The following is a 10,477-nucleotide window of genomic DNA, read 5'->3' on the forward strand; positions in this document are numbered from 1 at the left end:
TATTTTTAAAATGTCTGTTAATTCATAGTTATTTTGCAAAAGAAAGCCACGAGAAAGCCATTGCATATCAATGCATGCCACTGTTTTTTTACTTTAAGTGTTTACTTTATTCGGGTGTGCATTGCTGCCTGCAAAGACGGCTCTTGATCGGGGTGTGTGTGGAGGGGTACCACCTGTTGTTGTACATGATATTGATACGGCTGTGAACCGTTTCTATGGTTTTAGAAGTTGATTCGTCGGGATTGGGTTCAGCGAGGACCACAGCAGACAGGCTTCCCCCATTCTTTCTATGGGAGGGGCCTTCGTCTGCAGCTGTCCACGTTAATGAAAGCTTATCCCTGCTCTAGGTCACGTCCCAATCAAACAGCTCGGGAGTGTGGTGCATGACCTCATATGACTATGTCCCCAGAGAGGCCGACAGACGCCTCCTTGTTGTTCACCTCGTAAACGCCCTTGGGTGTTATTCCTTCGCCCAGTTGACAGCCATAAACTCTGCTGTTCCCACACTATAAACCACTATAAACTGATGTCATCCTGATCTACATATTAATAGGCTGGTGATCTAAGACACATAAAAGTTAAGAGGAGAGAAAAAACGTCTTAGTGTTCTCCCTCTGCTTGGGGGTACTCGAAAAGCCAAGGGCGTTGACAGTCCACAGGAGGCTGCTGAGGGGAGGACGGCACTTAATAATGGCTGGAATGGGGTGAATGGAATGGCATCAAACACATGGCAACCATGTGTTTGATGTGTTGGATACCATTCCATTTATTCTGTTCCAGCCATTACTATGAGCCCGTCCTCCCCAATTAAGGTGCCACTGGCCACCTGTGCTTGGTGAGAAACTGCAATAAGAAAAGATGATTACCCACAGAGAGGCTTCGGAGTGTAGGCGTTTAAAGATGTTGAAAGCGCTGGATCGTAAAATAAAAGATCCCTTTTCACATTTCACCTTGAGTAGAATATTAACAGCAGCTCAGTGACTTATAATGGTTTATGAAAGGTGCAAAATGAGCTGACCAATGCTTTTATATCCTTTTGAATCCTCTTGAATGGCCACAAATGGCAATTGTTTATAAATACTAAGCTTTAATCTTTATTTTCAAACTGAAATACCTCAATTCTATGGCCCCAAGTACAAACATCTACAAATGATATTTCTATACCTTACCATGCAGTATATATATATATATATATATCTTCTATATTCGGGTCCCTCTGCCCTATCAAATCCACTGTCTAACATCAATGTATACACCTTGACCGCATGAAGACATATTTCACCTGATTCTGTGTGTGTGTGTGTTTTTAGAGGTGTTTCCCATGTGCAGACAAAGCATGTCCCATTATGGGTCGCTATGTTGACATGTTCCCCATCCCCAGGGGACAATCCAATATGAAGTTCTACCTGAACACCGGAGATGCTGAGCCCTTTGCCTGTAAATAATTATTTAATACATTTTAGAACAAGGCTGTAATGTAACAAACTGTGGAAAAAGTCAATGGGTCTGAATAGTTTCCGAAAGCACTGTATTCAAATTCCTGGGTACCGCTACAAAGCAAATGTAACCATCGATGGCAGAAGATCGCAGCCAGGGATAATGAACATATAGCTCTGTATGAAGAGCATGGCAACACTCGCCAGTATCAGGTTAACATGTACTGTATGTGACTACTCCTGATATAAACTAGCTTATAGACGAGTTGAGATGTTATGTCACACACATGTTTTAAATGGTTTCATTTCTATTTCATTCTTCTAATTGTAAGTGACAACATCATAGCCCATAAAATCATTTTGATTTCTGAAGACTGTTGGACTTGAATAACAGAAAGATCTATTCATAGGACAACTGGCTGACCCTACCCCAATCTAAACTGACTAAAGGAATGAAAATGTTCTGCTTTTTCCTAAAGTGGCCTCCTGAGACCTAATAAAACCAACAGGACAAGCTCTTCATCGATGCTGAGACGGACATTGTCGAGTTGACTGGGATGAAGTTCCGCTGGAACAACCACATCATCAACCCCCTGCGCCCCATGTATGGTGCCACCAAGATTGAGCAGCTGCGAGGGAAGGATAGCAAATTGTACGTCAGTCTCTCTGTCTATCCTGCCAGTCTGCCCTGCATGTCTATCTACCCTCCCAGCCCTGCAAGTCCCACTTGTGTGGCAGCTGTCTGAGCCTCAGGAGGACAAGCAAGGGCATTCTGTTAATGCTAGCTGTACACCCCCTAGTGCCAATATGGCCCCCTGAGGCTTCAAACTCAGCCCTAACAAAACTATTAGCGCATTATGATTTACTGCCTATGCACCCATATACAGATGTTTATGGTTAACGCTTCGAACACACCAACAGAGTCATTGCGCAATATAGCACGCAGTATCATCTGGATATGTATGCAACAAAAGTTCAACATTCACCCTCTGCTACCATTTCTGTCAAGTCGTTTACGCAAACAGTTTGACGCATACGTTCGATAAATCCAACGTACGCACCACACCGAACGCACTGCAACTGCCTCTGCAACGCAATGCTGCAAGGCAAACGCAGCGTTTCTTTGGAAATTAATGTAATTCTGGTGTACCACAATGCAATGACAGTCGGTGTGTTCAAAGCGTAACTCTACATTTGGTTTGGAATGTAAACCTATGAAGGGAGGAACACATTAAATTACATGCTACTAGTTAAACAAATATATATATTGTATACACAGGCAAACATGGACTGTATCCTTTAATATACTGTATAACAAAGGATTATCTTGAGAAGTAAAGCAGCTCTCTGAAAGATGTCTGTTCTGTAAAACACTAGAGGGCAGTGTAGGACCACCATCTGTGATAGACGTTTTCCCATTCACGTTCCACTGACTTTTACCATCTCCCTCCACTCTGTTGCAGTTATTTGTTCTGTGGAAAGAAGAGGGTGCGTGAAAACGTGCACCAGACCCTTGATCCATGCTGACCTAAGTGAAGTACAACCAAACATGGTTTACAGAGATTTACAATAAAGTTACAGCATTTGAACTCTTTCTATGAGTCACAGTCATCTGATCCTTTCTACAATTGTGTAAAGACATCTAAACAATAAAGCATTGCAGCAACATGAGTGAAAGATAGAGGACATCCGTATATCCTTACCTGTACAAGAACAAACAAATGCTTGGAATGCCAAAAAATATAAGCTACCATATGAAAGAATATGGAGAGTTGGGTTGATATCCTGACTTGAGATGTGTGTTTGCGTAAAGTCTGTGCACAATGCTTGCAGAAAGAAAGTTCCACATCTCTTTATGACCATCATTAATGTTGAAAGACTGGGGGCTGCATTTGTGCAAACACAAATTTACACTAAATTACACGTTAAGATCATTTCTCTCCTTTTCCCATTTAGAGACAACGTGCAGCCAGCCAAAAAGCCTGCCTAATGTGTCAGATATGTGTAATTCCAACAGATGGAATGTGTTCACAGCTCTCATTAACATGTCCCTGGCCTTTCACCAGCTTATGAAGTCCTCATTGTTTTGGCTTCATTTATTTGAATACCCACCCTATGATTATGGCTGGGGAAAATTCAGCATTAAAAGGCAAGCTGCCATTTTCATCAGAATGCTAACAAAGTGCATTTGTATGCAGTGACTTCTCTGAGTCGAGCCATCAGCACTCACACAATACCAATCAGAACAATCTGCAGAGACACAGCTCTGAGAGTGACTACATTATGGTATTAGACACAGAATTAAATATGGGGCAAAGGGGTGGGGGGGATGCTTGTGTCTTCAAATCCGCCCTAGACATCCATCACTGTCTTTCTTTTCTGTTTCTTTTTAATAGGCTCATTGAATGCAGAGGCTAATGACAAAATAGCTGGCTAATTCCAGTAATTATGGCTGTTTGTCTGAGGGAATTTGTGTATGACAGCGTTTCATTTTGATCAGTACTCCCGGAGCTCTGGGGGTGGCTTTGGAGCTAACAAAGGACAGGCAGGTTAAGCATTAGCAAGGTATACTTAAAACAGGGGAAAACACGACAGATGACAGATAAAAGATTTTTCAATGTGTATACAGTTATATAATTGGATGTGTATACAAAAGCATGCTACTATATGAATGACAGAGAGAGGGTTTGGTACTTTGGTAACTTTGGATTAGATAATGGTTGGGCTAGATAATGGGTTTTCTGGACTCCTTGAATACCAATCTTCTGAATAATTGCTTCCAAAAAACCTGAATGTTTATTTATTTTCCTTCGTTTTTACCCTTTTTCCCCCCAATTTCGTGATACCCAATTGGTAGTTACAGTCTTGTCCCACTGCTGCAACTCCCGTACGGACTCGGGAGAGGCGAAGGTCGGGAGCCATGCGTCCTCCGAAACACGACCATGCCAAGCTGCACTGCTTCTTGACACAATGCCCACTTAACCCGGAAGCCAGCCGCATCAATGTGTCAGAGGAAACACATTACAACTGGTGATCGAAGTCAGCGTGCACTGTGCCCGGCCCACCACAGGAGTCACTAGAGCGCGATGGGACAAGGACATCCCGGCCAGCCAAACCCTCCCCTAACCCGGACGACGCTGGGCCAACTGTGCGTCACCTCAAGGGTCTCCCGGTCGCAGCCTGCTGGACACAGCCTGGAATCAAACCCGGGTCTGTAGTGATGCCTCTAGCACTGCAGTGCCTTAGACCGTTGCGCCAATCGGGAGGCCTGAATGTTTATTTTACTATTTAAAAATGTTTCGTACTAGCACTGACTCTGCTGATAACTACTTTAATGAGGAAAAATATCCTTACTATTATTGAGATATGTAGTTCCCTGACCTAACTTCACCGACGAGTAGGTAAACCACCACTCCCCTCCTTATTATTGACCAATGTGCAATCATTGGAAAACAAACTAGACGATCTACGATTAAGACTATCCTACCAACGGGACATTAAAAACTGTAATATCTTATGTTTCACCGAGACGTGGCTGAAAGACGACACAGACAATATAGAAGCTGGCTGGCTTCTCCATGCATCGGCAGGACAGAGCAGCTACGTCTGGTAAGACGAGGGGCGGGGGTGTGTGTCTATTTGTCAATAACAGCTGGTGCGCGATGTCTAATATTAAAGAAGTCTTGAGGTATTGTTTGCCTGAGGTAGAATACCTCATGTAGACCACACTATCTAAAAAGAGAGTCCTCATCTATATTATTCATAGCCGTCTATTTAGGACCACAAACTGATGCTGGCACTAAGACCGCAATTAACAAGCTGTATAAGGCCATACGCAAACAAGAAAATGCTCACCCAGAAGCGGCACTCCTAGTGGCCAGGGACTTTAATGCAGGCAAACATCCATTTGACCTAATTTCTACCAGCATGTCACATGTGCAACCAGAGGAAAAAAAACTCTCGACCACCTTTACTCCACACACATAATTCTATCCTCCTGATTACTACGGAAGTGGTTGATGACGTGCATGCTACGCTACAGGACTGTTTTGCTAGCACCAATTGGAAAATGTTCCGGGATTCATCCAATGGCATTGAGGAGTACACCACCTCAGTCACCGGCTTCATCAATAACTGCATTGACGACGTCGTCCCCACAGTGGCTGTACGTACATTTCCCAACCGGAAGCCATGGATTACAGGCAACATCTGCACCGAGCTAAAGGCTAGAGCTGCCACTTTCAAGGTGCGTGACACTAATCCAAACGCTTATCAGACATCCCGCTATCCCCTCAGACGAACCATTAAATAGGCAAAACGTCAATACAGGACTAATCCTACTATACTGGCTCTTACGCTCGTCAGATATGGCAGCGGCTGAAAAATATTATGGACTACAAAGGGAAACCCAGCTGCGAGCTGCCCAGTGACGTGAGCCAACCAGATGAGCTAAATGCCTTTTATGCTCGCTTCGAGGCAAGCAACACTGAAACATGCATGAGAGAACCAGCTGTTCCGGACGACTGCGTGATCACGCTCTCCATAGCTGATGTAAACAGGTCAACATTCACAAGGCTGCAGGGCCAGGCGGATTACCAGGATGTGTACTCAAAGCATGCGCGGACCAACCGGCAAATGTCTTTACTGACATTTTCAACCACGTCAGTAGCCATGAAGTGCTTTGAAAGGCTGGTCATGGCTCACATCAACACCCTCATGCCGGAAACTCTAGATCCACTCCAATTCGCATACTGCCCCAACAGATCCACAGATGACGCAATCTCAATCGCACTCCAACACTGCCCTTTCCCACCTGGACAAAAGGAACACCTATGCGAGAAGGCTGTTCATTGACGACAGCTCAGCATTGAACACCATAGTGCCCACAAAGCTCATCGCTATCGCTAAGCTAAGGATCCTGGGACTAAACACCTCCCTCTGCAACTGGATCCTGGACTTCCTGATGGGCCGCCCCCAGGTGGTAAGGGTAGGCAAAAACACATCTGCCACGCTGATCCTCAACACTTGGGGCCCCTCAGGGGTGCTTAGTCCCATCCTGTACTCCCTGTTCACCCACGATAACGTGGCCAAGCACGACTCCAACACCATCATTAAGTTTGCTGACGACACAACAGTGAATGGCCTGATCACTGACAACGATGAGACAGCCTATAGGGAGGAGGTCAGAGACCTGGCAGTGTTGTGCCAGGACAACAACGTCTCCCTCAATGTGAACAAGACAAAGGAGCTGATCGTGGGCTATAGGAAAAGGAGGGCCGAACAGGCCCCCATTAACATTGATGGGGCTGAAGAGGAGCAGGTCGAGAGTTTGCTGTTAACTTTGCAGTCAACATCACTAACGAACTATCATGGTTCAAACACACCAAGACAGTTGGAAGAGGGCAAGGCAACACCTTTTCTCCTTCAGGAGAATGAAAAGACTTGGCATGGGTCCCCAGATCCTTAAATATTTCTACAACTGGACCATCGAGAGCATCCTGATTGGTTGCATCACCACCTGGTATTGCAACTGCTTGGCATCTGACCGTAAGGTGCTACAGAGGGTAGTTCGTACGGCCCAGTACATCACTGGGGCCAAGCTTCCTGACATCCAGGACATATAAACTTGGCGGTGTTAGATGAAAGCCCAAACAATTGTCAAAGACTCCTGTCACCAAAGTCATAGACTGTTCTCTCTGCTATTGCACGTCAAGCAGTACCGGTGCGCCAAGTCTAGGACCAAAAGGCTCCTTATGAGCTTCTACCCTCAAGCCATAAGACTGCTGAACAATTTATCAAATAGCCACCCGGACTATTTACATTCACCCGCCCCCCTTTGCTTTTACACTGCTGCTACTCGCTGTTTATTATCTATGCATAGTCACTTTACAAATTATCCTGACTAACCTCTACCGCCGCACATTGACTCGGTACCGGTACCCCCTGGATATAGCCTTTTCTTGTGGTACTTTTTTTTCTCACTTTAGTTTATTTATTAAATATTTTCTTAACTCTATTTCTTGAACTGCATCATTGGTTAAGGGCTTGTGACAAATAACCTTTTATTTCATTTGAACTATCTTAATTAAGATGAAAGCAGTAACACTAAATCTCTCTGGATAAGAATATCTGCTAAATGACTAAAATGTCAATGTAAATATGGTTGGGGTGTGGTTATCTAGATTATCATAGATTCATAAATGGATTAGGATGTTTCCTGGCGAGTGAAAAATATCAGAATAATTAAGACCTTCGGGGCTTAGCCCAAAGCCAGTAGGATTGTTCGGGGGCATTCTCCCCCGGCAAAAAAATAAGTAATTTCAACAGCTAAATGCATGAATTTTGTGCACCTTGAGATTATCAGTGAGATTATAACATTGAGAGAATAGATCATCAAACATAGACTCTGACCTGTCCAATGAGCCAAACTGATTAAAGAATCCCAGAGTACCCAAACACACAAACTCTTACTCTCTCTCACACACACACACACACTATGCAGTAATTACAATACATAGAGAAACTTTAATCCCCTAATGTCGATGCCTGTGCCCCCGCAAAAAGAAATTAACATAATAATAAAAAATTATAAAATAAATCAGTCAGTTTAAGATAGAGATAAGCAAAAAAATAACTTTTCGTAAAAATCCAAATAACTTCACAGATCTTTGTAAAGGGTTTAAACACTGTTTCCCATGCTTGTTCAATGAACCATAAACAATTAATGAACATGCACCTGCGGAACGGTCGTTAAGACACTAACAGCTTACAGACGGTAGGCAATTAAGGTCACAGTTATGAAAACTTAGGACACTAAAGAGGCCTTTCTACTGACTCTGAAAAACACCAAAAGAAAGATGCCCAGGTTCCCTTCTCATCTGCATGAACATGCCTTAGGAATGCTGAAGGAGGCATGAGGACTGCAGATGTGGCCAGGGCAATAAATTGCAATGTCCGTACTGTGTGACGCCTAAGACAGCGATACAGGGAGACAGGACGGACAGCTGATCCTCCTCCCAGTGGCAGACCACTTGTAACAACACCTGCACAGGATCGGTACATCCGAACATCACACCTGCGGGACAGGTACTGGATGGCAACAACAACTTCCCGAGTTACACCAGGAACGCGCAATCCCTCCATCAGTGCTCAGACTGTCCGCAATAGGCTGAGAGAGGCTGGACTGAGGGCTTGTAGGCCTGTTGTAAGGCAGGTCCTCACCAGACATCACCGGCAACAATGTCACCTATGGGCACAAACCCACCATCGCTGGACCAGACAGGAATGGCAAAAAGTGCTCTTCACTGACGAGTCGCGGTTTTGTCTCACCAGGGGTGATGGTCGGATTCGCGTTTATCGTCGAAGGAATGAGCGTTACACCGAGACCTGTACTCTGGAGCGGGATCGATTTGGGGGTGGAGGCTCCGTCATGGTCTGGGGCAGTGTGTCACAGCATCATCGGACTGAGCTTTTTGTCATTGCAGGCAATCTCAACGCTGTGCGTAACAGGGAAGACATCCTCCTCCCTGAATAAGGTACCCTTCCTGCAGGCTCATCCTGACATGACCCTCCAGCATGACAATGCCACCAGCCATACTGCTCGTTCTGTATGTGATTTCCTGCAAGACAGAAATGTCAGTGTTCTGCCATTGCCAGCAAAGAGCCCGGATCTCAATCCCATTGAGCACGTCTGGGACCTGTTGGATCGGAGGGTGAGGGCTAGGGCCATTCGCCCCAGAAATGTCTGGGAACTTGCAGGTGCCTTGGTGGAAGAGTGGGGTAACATCTCACAGCAAGAACTGGAAAATCTGGTGCAGTCCATGAGGAGGAGATGCACTGCAGTACTTAATGCAGTTGGTGGCCACACCAAATACTGACTGTTACTTTCGATTTTGACCCCCCCCCCCTTTGTCCAGGGACACATTATTCAATTTATGTTAGTCACATGTCTGTGGAACCTGTTTAGTGTATGTCTCAGTTGTTGAATCTTATGTTCATACAAATATTTACACATGTTAAGTTTGCTAAAAATAAATGCAGTTGACAGTGAGAAGACGTTTCTTTTTTTGCTGAGTTTATATATATATATATTTGCGGGATGCATCTCAATCCACTACATCCACCTATGTAACACTTCCACATCTCCAGTGAAAGGTGACAGAGCTAGAGCGGTGTTTGTCAGACCATGAGATATCCCGAAAATCAGTCTTCTCATAGAATCGTCTGTAGTGTCCGAACGGTTTGGCCTACAAACTATGATCCCGACAAGCAACTTGGGACTCGTCTGAAGTTGGTACAGCCGATATGCCTTCCGGTTACTGGCCCAACGCTCTAACCACTAGGCTACCTCTGCCGCCCCATGAGCCAGTTGTGTTGTGACATGGTAAGGGTGGTATACAGAAGATAGCATTATTTGGTAAAGGACCAAGTCCATATTATGGCAAGAACAGCCTAAAGAGAAATGACAATCTATCATTACTTTAAGACAAGAACGTCAGTCAATCCAGAACATTTCAGGAACTTATAAATGCTTCACACAGTTCAAGTAATAGACACATCTCAACATCTGTTCAGAGGAGACAGTGTGAATCAGGCCTTCATGGTCAAATTGCTGCAAAGAAACCACTAATAAAGGACAACAATAAGAAGAGTTTCTTGGGCAAATAAACACGAGAAATGGACATTAGACAAGTGAAAATCTTGAGTCCAAATTTGAGATTTTTGGTCAACAGCCAACAAATGCTCACCATATGTGGGAACTCCTTCAAGATTGTTGGAAAAGCATTGTTGGAAAAGCATTCCAGGTGAAGCTGGTTGAGAGAATGCCAAGAGTGTGCAAAGCTGTCATCAAAATGGCTACTTTGAAGAATCTCAAATATAAAATATATTTTGATTTGTTCAACACGTTTTTGGTTAATACATGATTCCATTTGTTATTTAATAGTTTTGCTGTCTTCACTATTATTCTACAATGTAGAAAATAGTAAAAATAAAGAAAAACCATTGAACGAGTAGGTGTGTCCAAACTTTTGACTGGTGCT

The sequence above is a fragment of the Oncorhynchus clarkii genome, chromosome 1, assembly GCF_045791955.1.
Source record: "Oncorhynchus clarkii lewisi isolate Uvic-CL-2024 chromosome 1, UVic_Ocla_1.0, whole genome shotgun sequence".
Taxonomy (NCBI): Eukaryota; Metazoa; Chordata; class Actinopteri; order Salmoniformes; family Salmonidae; genus Oncorhynchus; species Oncorhynchus clarkii.